Below are 10,921 nucleotides of genomic sequence, written 5' to 3'. Positions count from 1 at the left end.
ATAACTTTGCATGATGGCTTCACTTAATACTTGTCAGGTGGGGTTGGGAGTAATTGATGGTTTGCAACTAAATCTTCAGTAACCACCATCAAGGTATTAGAGTTTAATTCCTCTTATGTTCTTAGAGAAGCTGCTAGAAGCAAAGAGGAAATTTATGCTATCCTCCATCCTAGGAAAACACAGGGACTTTATTAGAGCGTAGTGAAATATTTATAGGAACTTTAGAGCTTGTGGGGCTCAGGGACTGAATTCACCTTACACTTTCATTGGCACACTTGCTTCCAGGGAAATCTATCATGGGGTGGTCTGGATATGTCACTTTGGAAATCCTTTAAAAAAAAAAAAAAAAGATTTTATTTATTTATTTATTCATGAGAGATACAGAGAGGCAGAGACACAGGCAGAGGGAGAAGCAGGCTCCCTGCGGGGAACCCGATGTGAGACTCAGTCCCAGGACCCTGGGATCACAACCTGAGCTCACTCAATCAGTGAGCCACCCAGCCATCCCGGAGATCCTGCTTTTAATGAATAAATGATTACAGTGTGTAGTTTTCTCTGGAAAGAACATTTTTCTCACCTACTGCCTTCATAAAAGAATTAAAGTGTACTAAAATATAGAATAGAAATAAAGGGACTATTTTGAAACAGAGATAAAAGCATTTTGACTGGAAAAAGGACGTGATGTTACAGGATTTCTTTCATACAAAGAATAGGCTTAACATTTTGTTTAGAAATCAATTTTGTTTCTCAATCTTTCATTGTGTCTGTTTTACCAAACTCTTATTATTATTTTTGGTTTCACTGTCTTCCCCTCACCTTCTCTTAATCCTTCCATGTTGCTTTGTTGGTATTTATTGCCCTTCTAGTAAGGCATCTCATTCCTTTCCATGCTGCCTCTTCCATCAAAGGTGAATTAAGGAAACTAAGGTAGCTTCCTTAGCCCATTCCACATGTTTCATCCATCCATCCACTCTTGTAAAGCATGTATTGTGGGTCAGCCATTGGCTAGATGGGGCAGGTACAAACACGAAGCAGTCTCCACTCTCTAGGGATGTTCAGTTTAGTGAGACTGGGAACCATTTCTGGCAGCATTACAAACCATATGAAATTTTTAAGCTATATTAAAATTCTCAGAGAGTATCATCATTTCTCCATGCTTGAGAGTTCTGATTAGCTGACACGTGTGTAATACTAACCTAGTGGACAAGATGTAACTATGATTCCTTGACCTGAATCTAGAAGCCCTCAGCCTGCCAACAGCTCTGGGGAAGAGAGCTGAGGAAAGACTGGTACAAGTTTGGAACTTCTGCAAAGAACAGGCATCAGTTCACAGAGAGTTCCACTTTCCTCCAGTTTGGCAGCTGTAGGTAAGATACCACGTTCCCAGGGATTAGGCTTTTCCCACAGCAGAGCTGTATCAACCTATTATAAGCTTACCTGGGATGATTCACATTCCCTCTCTTAACATTCTCCTGGCCAACTAGCCTGGTCTGGGATAAAGCTCAGGGCACATGGTGGGATTCTAACATCTAGCTGCAGCATTGGTACACCAGCCCAATAAGAAACCGCTGTTGTTATGAAGCAAATGATCCTTAAAGCCAAAAAGTACAGTAAGATGTCAATTGAAACAGAGGCATACCTCCAAAGTAAAGAGCTTCAAAGAGCATTCCAAATTACACCTCATCCTTAAGCCTGTACTTGAAGTCAGCATCTATGTTCTGCTAATGATTGTTACATTAAAAGGCAGTCATTTAATGGGGCACTTTCTGTATTCAGAGTTAAGTTGCCTTCCACCATATGGCTTTGGGCATGAAATGATGAAACTATAATGTCCAGAGCCCCTGCTGCTGAGTTGTTTAATGGTACTATGCATCATGAGCCCTGAGATGACAGGAAATCTGTTTTCAGCTTACATTCCCAGGGGAAAGTGAGTCCTTTTGGCTTACAGGTGTTTAAACCCTCCTCTGATCACTGTGGTTTGCACACTCACTCTGACCCTGCATATAGTCGATAAATGAGATAGGCCTGACTCTCAGAGACAGGAACCTTCATTATGCAGCCTTTCTCAGGGTTTTCAAAAATAAAGAGAACAATCTGTAGTGACTAATAAAGCAAGAAGCAAGAGCAGAAGACCCACAAAGCCCTTGAAATAAGGACAATTAGGGGCACATGAAATGAGCTTCAGCCTAGAGCAGTGCAAAAGCCAATCCCTTGGCTAATGGAAATGGCTATCAGGCCTTGATCACAACTCATGTGCCTGGCACTCTGCCAAGAACTTTAGCATATATCAGCTCATAATCTTCCCAACAGCCTCTATCAAGGACATATTATTATAATCCCCATTTTACTGATGGCAAAACCACCTTAGAAGAGTTAAATAAATTGGGCAGCCCGGGTGGCTCAGCGGTTTAGTGCCGCCCTCAGCCCAGGGCATGATCCTGGAGACCCGGGATCGAGTCCCACATCGGGCTCCCTGCATGGAGCCTGCTTCTCCCTCTCCCTCTGCCTGTGTCTCTGCCTCTTTCTCTCTCTGTGTCTCTCACGAAAAAATAAATAAAATTTGAAGAAGAATTAAGTAAGTTGACCAAGGTCACAGCTAAGTAGTGGTGGAGCTAAACTTCAAATTCAAGCCTGCTTGACTCCAGAGCCCAACTTTTTAACCACAATGGTGGTTGAACATTTCTGCCAGTTTCTGAGGTAAGAGTAACTAGGGGTGAACACCACTATGGTAATTTTTTTAGTTCTTGGTTTCTAAATATGATTAGTAAATTATATATGATCCTCACTTCAATGGGCAGACTTAGTCATTTTCAACATATCCTTTTGTTGACTTCATAAAATCCAAGATCAAGGAGCCATTTTAAGTGCTACAGATGCCTGGTCCCTGACTATTATCAACAAGATTCTGGGACTCAGAAAGGGCAAAAACAGATAACTATCACCTGCTTAGAATTCTGCCTTGATATGGCTTACACTTTCTCAATGTGACATTCATTACAGTAGTGTAAGTACTTTTAGGAATTTAACACAGTTCCTGTCCCCAAGGATCTTACACTCCTCCTGGGGAGCCTGGAGACAGAGAGTTCAGTAATACTCAAGAACATAAACAATTTAGGCCCTCAATGGCTCAGACAATACCAAAGACATGCAGAGAATCAAATGACCTCAAAAGAAAGCCCTTGTTACTTTGCTAGGTGAATGACCAACTCATAGATCATCTTACCAGACTAAAATAAGAAAAGGAACTCTTGTTCATGTACTTTACTTGGCATGAATAAATCACTTAAAATCATAATCAATCTGAAACCTAGCATGCCTATGGTTGAAAGTCTTGTATAGCTTTAATAAGGCTTTAGGCACTGTACCAATCAATCCCTTTGGAATTTTTTTTTTTTTCTAACTCTGAGAGTTAGAAAATTCTTACAAAAGACAGAAGCACTGTCTCACCCTCAGTAAATAGGTTCTCTTACCTGATGGGCCCTGCTTCATTAACTTTTAACTGGTGTTTTTAATATTCAGTTTGTACTTTTAAACTTTTAAAGCCTTTATCAGATGTTCTTTGAAACCAGATGCATACCACTAAAATGCACATTTCCAACGTGATCAGATTTCTTTTAAACTTATTCACAAAGACCTTGAGAGGACAAAGAATGTATTTAATGATAGGAACTAGCATGGCGCCAGTAATGAATGGTTCGGTTCTGCCAATAATACCCAAAACTAAAGCAATAATTTTTTAAAGCCTTGTTTTGCCTTAGCAATTTAAAATAAAGTATTTTCACATGTATTATCTTATTTAGTCCCTCTGACAACCACAGAGCCAAGCAGAGTGAGTTTTACTATCTCCATTTTAAAATTAATATGGTTCAGAGCCTTTAAATAATGGAGCCACACTTATGCAACAAATGTGTGACAGAGTCAGCACCAGAATTCAGGCTTCTTGGCTCCCAGCCCAATGCCATTTCAATTCAGGTATTTATATCAAACAATATAACTTCTATTCCTATGTGATCTCTACAAGGACAGGTTGCAAGTCTTATCTGTCTTTTGATCCCTGGTGCCTGACTTGGGACAAGTAAGAGTTTGTGGGAGACCAGAAATAAAGACACTGTGCTAGGGTCTGTGCTTTTCATAATCACTATTACAAGTTTAGTCGGGTTGAGCTAAGACTAATAAGGCCAGAATTTTAGGGTCTAAATATGCATGAGACAATTGGCTTTCTTATATCCCGTGGCCAAACAACAATTCCTAAACCCAAGCAGTCATCTGACTAACCTATTCCAAGAGGGATCTGGTAAGTTAGCAGATAGCTTGGTCCAATTTATTTCCCTAAATCCATCCAACCATACTTGAGAGTGGAGACTAACTTCTCAGGAAACATCCTCACCTACAGTCTCTCCCAGGAAGATTCCAAGACAAGGCCTTATAGAGCAGTGGCCATGATCTGTTCCCAGTGACACCTCCCCTCATCCTGATTAAAGCTGGATTGTTGCTTGACCCAAAAACAGTCAATGGGGAACCCAAAACCTTCAGGGTGTCCTGGCAAGAAGGCTCTACCCCATTAGAAATGATGGGGACTTATAGGGCTGATCAAATATCCCTTACCAGGAATTCAAAGTGAAGATATAAGGAAAGAGTAACTTAGGAGCAAGAAGAGAGAAATTCAGAGGTAAAGACACATTGATGGTGGAGCCCCAGAGTGGGGAACATGGGAGACTTCCTTTCTACCTGGACTCTGGCCAGGGTTATAGAGCCAATGGCTGTCTTTTGAAGCCAGGAGTGGGTTTTCTTCCTTTCCAGGACAGTAGCTCCTTAGCCTTTTGGGATCTCGATCTTCTTGATAATCTGATGAAAGATATGGGTCCTTGTCTCAGAAAAATTTATCTAAAAAAATTTAGATCAATGATTGCATTTCACTTCAAGGAATTTCTTGATCCCCTGAAGTCCAACCTCAGATCCACTGAAAATCTGTGGACCATGTAGACTCTTGCTTAAATTGTTAGCTCATCTAAGATGCTATGATATCACATGATCTCTGAAGTTCAGCATATAGTAGAGGGATTGGAATATAGTGAGTATTACATACATCTTGGTTGAATGAGTGAATAAATGAATGAGTGGATAAGTAAATAAATAAAAGAAGTATACTTTGGAATTCATACCCTGTTGGCAACACATTGGGAACATCCTTTTCCTTTCTTATGAAATACTTTATTACCATAGCTGGGAAACGGCTGAAAGGAATACCTGTTACTTGTATATACCCACATGATGTTTAATGTACCTAATGACATAGTTGATGGGCACACTATCACCTTCCACATCCAGAACTAGAAGGGCACTGTGCCTATCAGTATAACAATGAGAACTTATAATGTTATAGCCCACAAGGGTAGCACCACTTTTCTGGTAGATAAAAAAAATGAAAATTCACTAGGTTTTCTACTTGAAATATATATATATATATATATATATATATATATATATATTATAAGTTACTCTTTCCTTATATATATTATAATATATATAATATATATTAAAAAGTATTATATACTTTTTCTTAATATACAGCTTTAAAAATAATATTCACATTTTAATCTCTTTTCTGACTTTTGGGAGAAAAAACTAATTATTTTCAATAATCTGGTATTCAATTTTAGGTTGAACATCAGCTGGCTTCTCATTCAGACATATAAAGACAGAGAGAGGGGATCCCTGGGTGGCTCAGCGGTTTGGCACCTGCCTTTGGCCCAGGGCGTGATCCTGGAGCCCCGGGATCAAGTCCCATGTCAGGCTCCCAGCATGGAGCCTGCTTCTCCCCCTCCCTCCCTCTGCCTCTCTCTCTCTCTCTCTCTCTCTCTCTATATATATATATATATATATATATATATATATATATATATATAATAAATAAATCTTTTTAAAAAATAAATAAAGACAGAGAAAGAAAAGCCTACTTTCCTTTGATTACTCTGGCTGGGTTTATTGCCCATCTAAATATTGACCAGAGTGTAAATTCTTTGAGGGTAAGACTATGCCACATAGCTTTGTATCTGTCCCTCTTGTCTACTGTCAATCTAAATGTACTACAAATTGAGATATTTCTATTAAATTTATATAGTGGTCCATAAAGTGGGGAGAAGAGATTTGCTTTTTGATTTGGAGAGGAAAACAAAGAGAAATACAGTAAAATGCAATGATCTCAAATTTGTAGAAAGTATTGCAGTCATCATTTAAAACTCATTACATTCAAAAGTAAAATCTATCCTGTAGTTAATTATTTTTATATTTCTGAATCCTTTATCGTAAAACTTCTATGTAAAAAGCTTCACTTCAAGTTATCACTAAGTAAAATTGCAGGATGTAGCATATAACACATGTTTTCACATGAAGAGATTTTTTTCCCCTGTGGATCAAATACCTCTGTAGTGTAAGAAGAATGAAAGTTCTATTCATTTGCAATGCACAACTTATAGGGATACATTTGTCTCAGCACTTCCTCATGGATTTCAGTGGCACAAAATATTGTACTGTGCTTCCATCCAGGGAGCACATTCTCTCATTAATATATTTAAAGCCCACTAACAGGAAATCTTTACTTGGTTTGTGGCATAGCTACTAAACTCAAAGACCTAATTTTTGCTAGCTCTATAGCTACTTAGCTTACTAGGCATAACATTTATTCTTTTATTATGATCTTCAAAATATGACTACTGTATTCAACATGTGCATGGAGTGAGGAGGAGTGAAGAAACCAATAGTTCCTGAATGTTCTTTATGTAACAGGGACTTTGCAAAGATGACATCACCCTAAGAAATTATTTTTACACATTTTACAGACCAGGAAGTTGAGTTATAGAGAGGTTATAGTGCTTGCCTAAGGTCACACAGCCAGAAAACAACAGAGTCCAGATTTGAATTAGTACACTCTACCCTCAACATTTAGGCCTTAGCCTTTTGCTACCTCCCCAACAGGGACCCAGGGCAGGGAATGGTTGTTTGAATCACCTCCATTATTGCAAATCATCCATTAAGGACCAGTTCTGCTTAATAAGGTTAAAAGACAAAGACTCCAGCTCCCTGCTCTCACAGTTTTGAGCAATCACTTGAGTGGAGTATGATCCACATGTTGATCTTAGGTCCCACCTTTCCCTACTGTAGACAGGACCAGGAAGTATGGTAACTTTCTTCAGTCTAAGGAAAAACCAACAGGTCAGAACAAGGAGCTGCTCTGACCCAGCAGTGGCCTTGGAAGGCCAAGTTAAAGAATAGAAAGGCGTAACCTAAACCCAGAACTTGGCTCTCAGGTTTAAATACCTCACCATGTAACTTTTGCCATGGCATGCTGCAATAGCAGTGAGAGTTAGCTCCTGAGTTGAAGCTCAGATTCCATTTCTGCCTCCAATAAGACTTTGCAGGGTGACCTTGGGCCAGACCCGTGACTTCAGTGTTCTCATCTTTGAGGTGAGGGGTCACAATGCCTGCCTAGCATCCACCTTCTAAGTTGGTTTTTAAAGTAGAACTGACACAGCCTTGGAGCAGGCACCAGCACAGAACATAGCTCTCCCCATACACACAACAGAACTTGTACCGAAGGCTAGACTATCAGGCTCTATCCCTTGAGCAAGACCTTTGGGCAACCCGTACCTCCAGACCCCAAATCTTTACCAACAATCCCACATTCTTCCATCAATGTTCTTTGGTAGTTATAGATATTGTAGCACCACTGCTGTCCAAGATCAGAAGTTAAGAAGTTGAAAGGCTCCAGGAAGATGTGGTGTGTTGTCTCCACATCAAGTAAACAGCCTGGGGCATCGCTTTCTGACAGGTGACAACACTCATGGGGCACCAGTGAAGGAGCTGTGTTTACATGACACTTAATATCTTGAAAGACATTGGATCTATTGGGGTGCCCATATCCCAGTAACCCAACTCCCTGGACTTGGACCAGTGGTGAACTCAAGATGATCTCCACCATCCCTGTCACCACCTCCCCAACCTGCGAGAAATGGCTGATGGCTCCAGAGAATGACCCTAGCCTTTCAAGTAGAAAAAAAAAAAGTATGTTACATGTTACCCAGCCAGTAGAAAAGGGACCTTTAAGAAAATGTGTCTAATGTTTGAAGGAAAAGTAGGGCAGCTTTTGAAATTATTTTCATAGTCTTTCAACTAGAGAAGTAAATTATGAGAACTAAGAGTTATAGACAGCAGGACAGGTAGCCAGACTGAGCTCTGTATTTCCATGATTCTAACACCTGTTGGGGAGCACCTCATGAGGCCACTCTCCATGAGGCACATTATTAATATGCATTGTCTGAACTAATCCTCATGACAATCTATCATCCTCTGGCATGAACCAGCAATAGGGCCTTGAGCCAACATTGACATCTCTTGGCTTGGTCCTCTTCTAATGCCAGGGTAGAATTATCAACATGTATGCTGAAATCCCCAAGGATTATGCCAAGAAATGGAAATAGAGAGGAAGACAGTGAGCCATGCTGAGGGCATAGATAACTATGATACAGACAGGGAGGAGGAGAGACAGTGTAAATAAATGGGAGAATATCTAGGGAGAAACAGAAAGGCAAATTCAATAAGCACTTTCAAAGTATGAGCCTCAAAACAAGTATCTTTCTTCCTTAGAGTATTACTGTTTTTGCACCAGCTTAAGAAGCCTGACTACCTCCCTTCTGCTTCAGAAAATAGACAGGATAACAGGAAACAGTTTCAGATTCCACAGTGATTATAGCTACTTGAATTTGACTTACCAAATACTGTCTCAAACAGATGGCATGTAACATTTGATTAAGGGCTTATCCTACAAGCCCAACAGGGAACATTTCTTCCCCTCTTAATATAGAAAAGATGCAGAGAGAAAAGGAAGTAAACTGACATCTTTGCTCATATTCCATGTATGTCAGTTGTGCTCAATGTCTGTGCCTTTCCTGAAATGAATCTGTGCTTATTATGCAAGTCGAGACCAACCTACATAATACACCATAGAATCTTGGTGAAGAAGGATATGGAAGATCACCTCATCAAGCCCATAAATGGAGACTGGGAAAGGTTAGCTGATGTTCCCAAGGCCATATTGTGGCAAATTTGGGACCAGGTCTTCTCACTCAGGGCCTGGTAGACACACTAGTCTTTATGTGTGCATAGCGTTCAATGCGGAGAAAACATACAAATTTGTCAGCACCATTATTACTAAATTAGCACCAATCTCTGATGAACAATTATCAGAACTTGAAGCTGATGGGTAATGCCATTCAAGTCCAGTTAATGAGCCAAAAGCTTGGTTCTTCAAAACACTTAACATTAATCAGCATTTGGCTTTGGTTTATGACAAGTGTTTTCAAAACATCACAGACAATTACAATATTCTTAGCTTTGTCTGGTGTAAATACAAAATGAAAGAAAGTCAGAATTTCGTAAATGACAGTCTCTAGAATGGAAATAATGAGTCCCACAGAGAAGGTACAATGTGTTCATCTTTCTAGAGGCCAAATGTAATTTGGGAACTAACGAGCTCACTGAGAGATTACAAAGGGTGAGCCTTCTGCTTGGCGAGGATGAAAAGGCAAACAGGATCAGCCCCATAGTGCAGTTAAAAAGGAATTACCCCAGGCTTCACGCCCATGTCCCGCTCCCAGGCACACCACCTACCCCTACGGTCAATAGCAGTGCCACAGAGGCAAGGGTTCCCCAGCAGCTAGCGGGGGAAGGAAGCAGCATGCTGAGAGGAATTAGAAACTCAGCACATGGTAGGCTGGTGCTAGGAAAGTAGCAGAGGAGAAGAAGGCAGAAAGAAAAAAAGGTAGGAGGATAATACCTTAGCTCCAAGCTCCAGGATTCTAAGAAGAGTTCTTACATAATTTTGTTTACTGGGTTTCCAGGTTCTATGATCTGCCCATCTATCTACTATCTATCCATCTATCATTACAAGCTAAAACCCAATTGTGGTTAATGTTAGGTTTTCTGAACAACAGAGGATTGCTTCATTCACTGGCCTTAGACAGCATTATTCACCAGCTAGTTTTGTATTAATAAATAGTGCGTTAATCAATTAACCTGTCCTTGTTGATCAGCCCATTAATAGCTAACATTTATTGAGAAGTTACTATGTACCAGAAAGAACACTAAATGCTTTCCCAGCATTATCTCATTTACTAGTCACTGTGACCCTTTAACGTGATAACAACAATTATAGTCACATTCAGGAATTTATTCAACACATATATTAAGCAGCTGTGAATGTGATGCAGTGTTCTAGGCCTTGGGGACATATCAGTGAATGAAACAGGCAAAGTCCTTCCTCTCTCTTAGGTAACTTGTATCAATTAGGTATTGCTGCATAACAAATTTCTCCAAAACTTACTGGCTAAAACAATTAGCATTTGCTATTGCTCATAAGCATATGAGTTCCCTGATCTTGGCTGACTCAACCATCTGGCAGGTCTGCAAGAACCTGCACTGGGAGGACTCCTCTCTATTCTATGAGGTTACCGTCCTCCAGCAGCTATCCTGGTTGTGTTCTTTATGGAAAGGCAAGTGTCCCAAGAGACAGAGTGGAAATGTACCAGGCCTCTTGACATGTAGACTGAGAATTAGCACAGTATCTTCTAGCACATTCTATTGCCCAAAGAATGTCATAAGTCCAGCCCAGATTCAAAGATGGGAAAATGGAGTCCACTTCATGATAGGAAGAGTCACATTGGAAAACATGGATACAGAGAGGTCATTAATACCCTCCATCTCTGACATATGTAATCATGGCTGAAATAATGCTAAGGAATTCCTGAAAATAGTTCATTTGAGTCTCACAATAACCCTGTGAGTCAAGATCTACTATCAGTCTTTGTTTCCTAGATAAGGAAATTGAGGCCTAAAATGATTAAAAAATTTGCCTAACACCTACAGA

The sequence above is a fragment of the Nyctereutes procyonoides genome, unplaced genomic scaffold (assembly GCF_905146905.1).
Source record: "Nyctereutes procyonoides isolate TBG_1078 unplaced genomic scaffold, NYPRO_anot_genome, whole genome shotgun sequence".
Taxonomy (NCBI): Eukaryota; Metazoa; Chordata; class Mammalia; order Carnivora; family Canidae; genus Nyctereutes; species Nyctereutes procyonoides.
Note: the sequence above shows the minus strand (reverse complement) of the source record.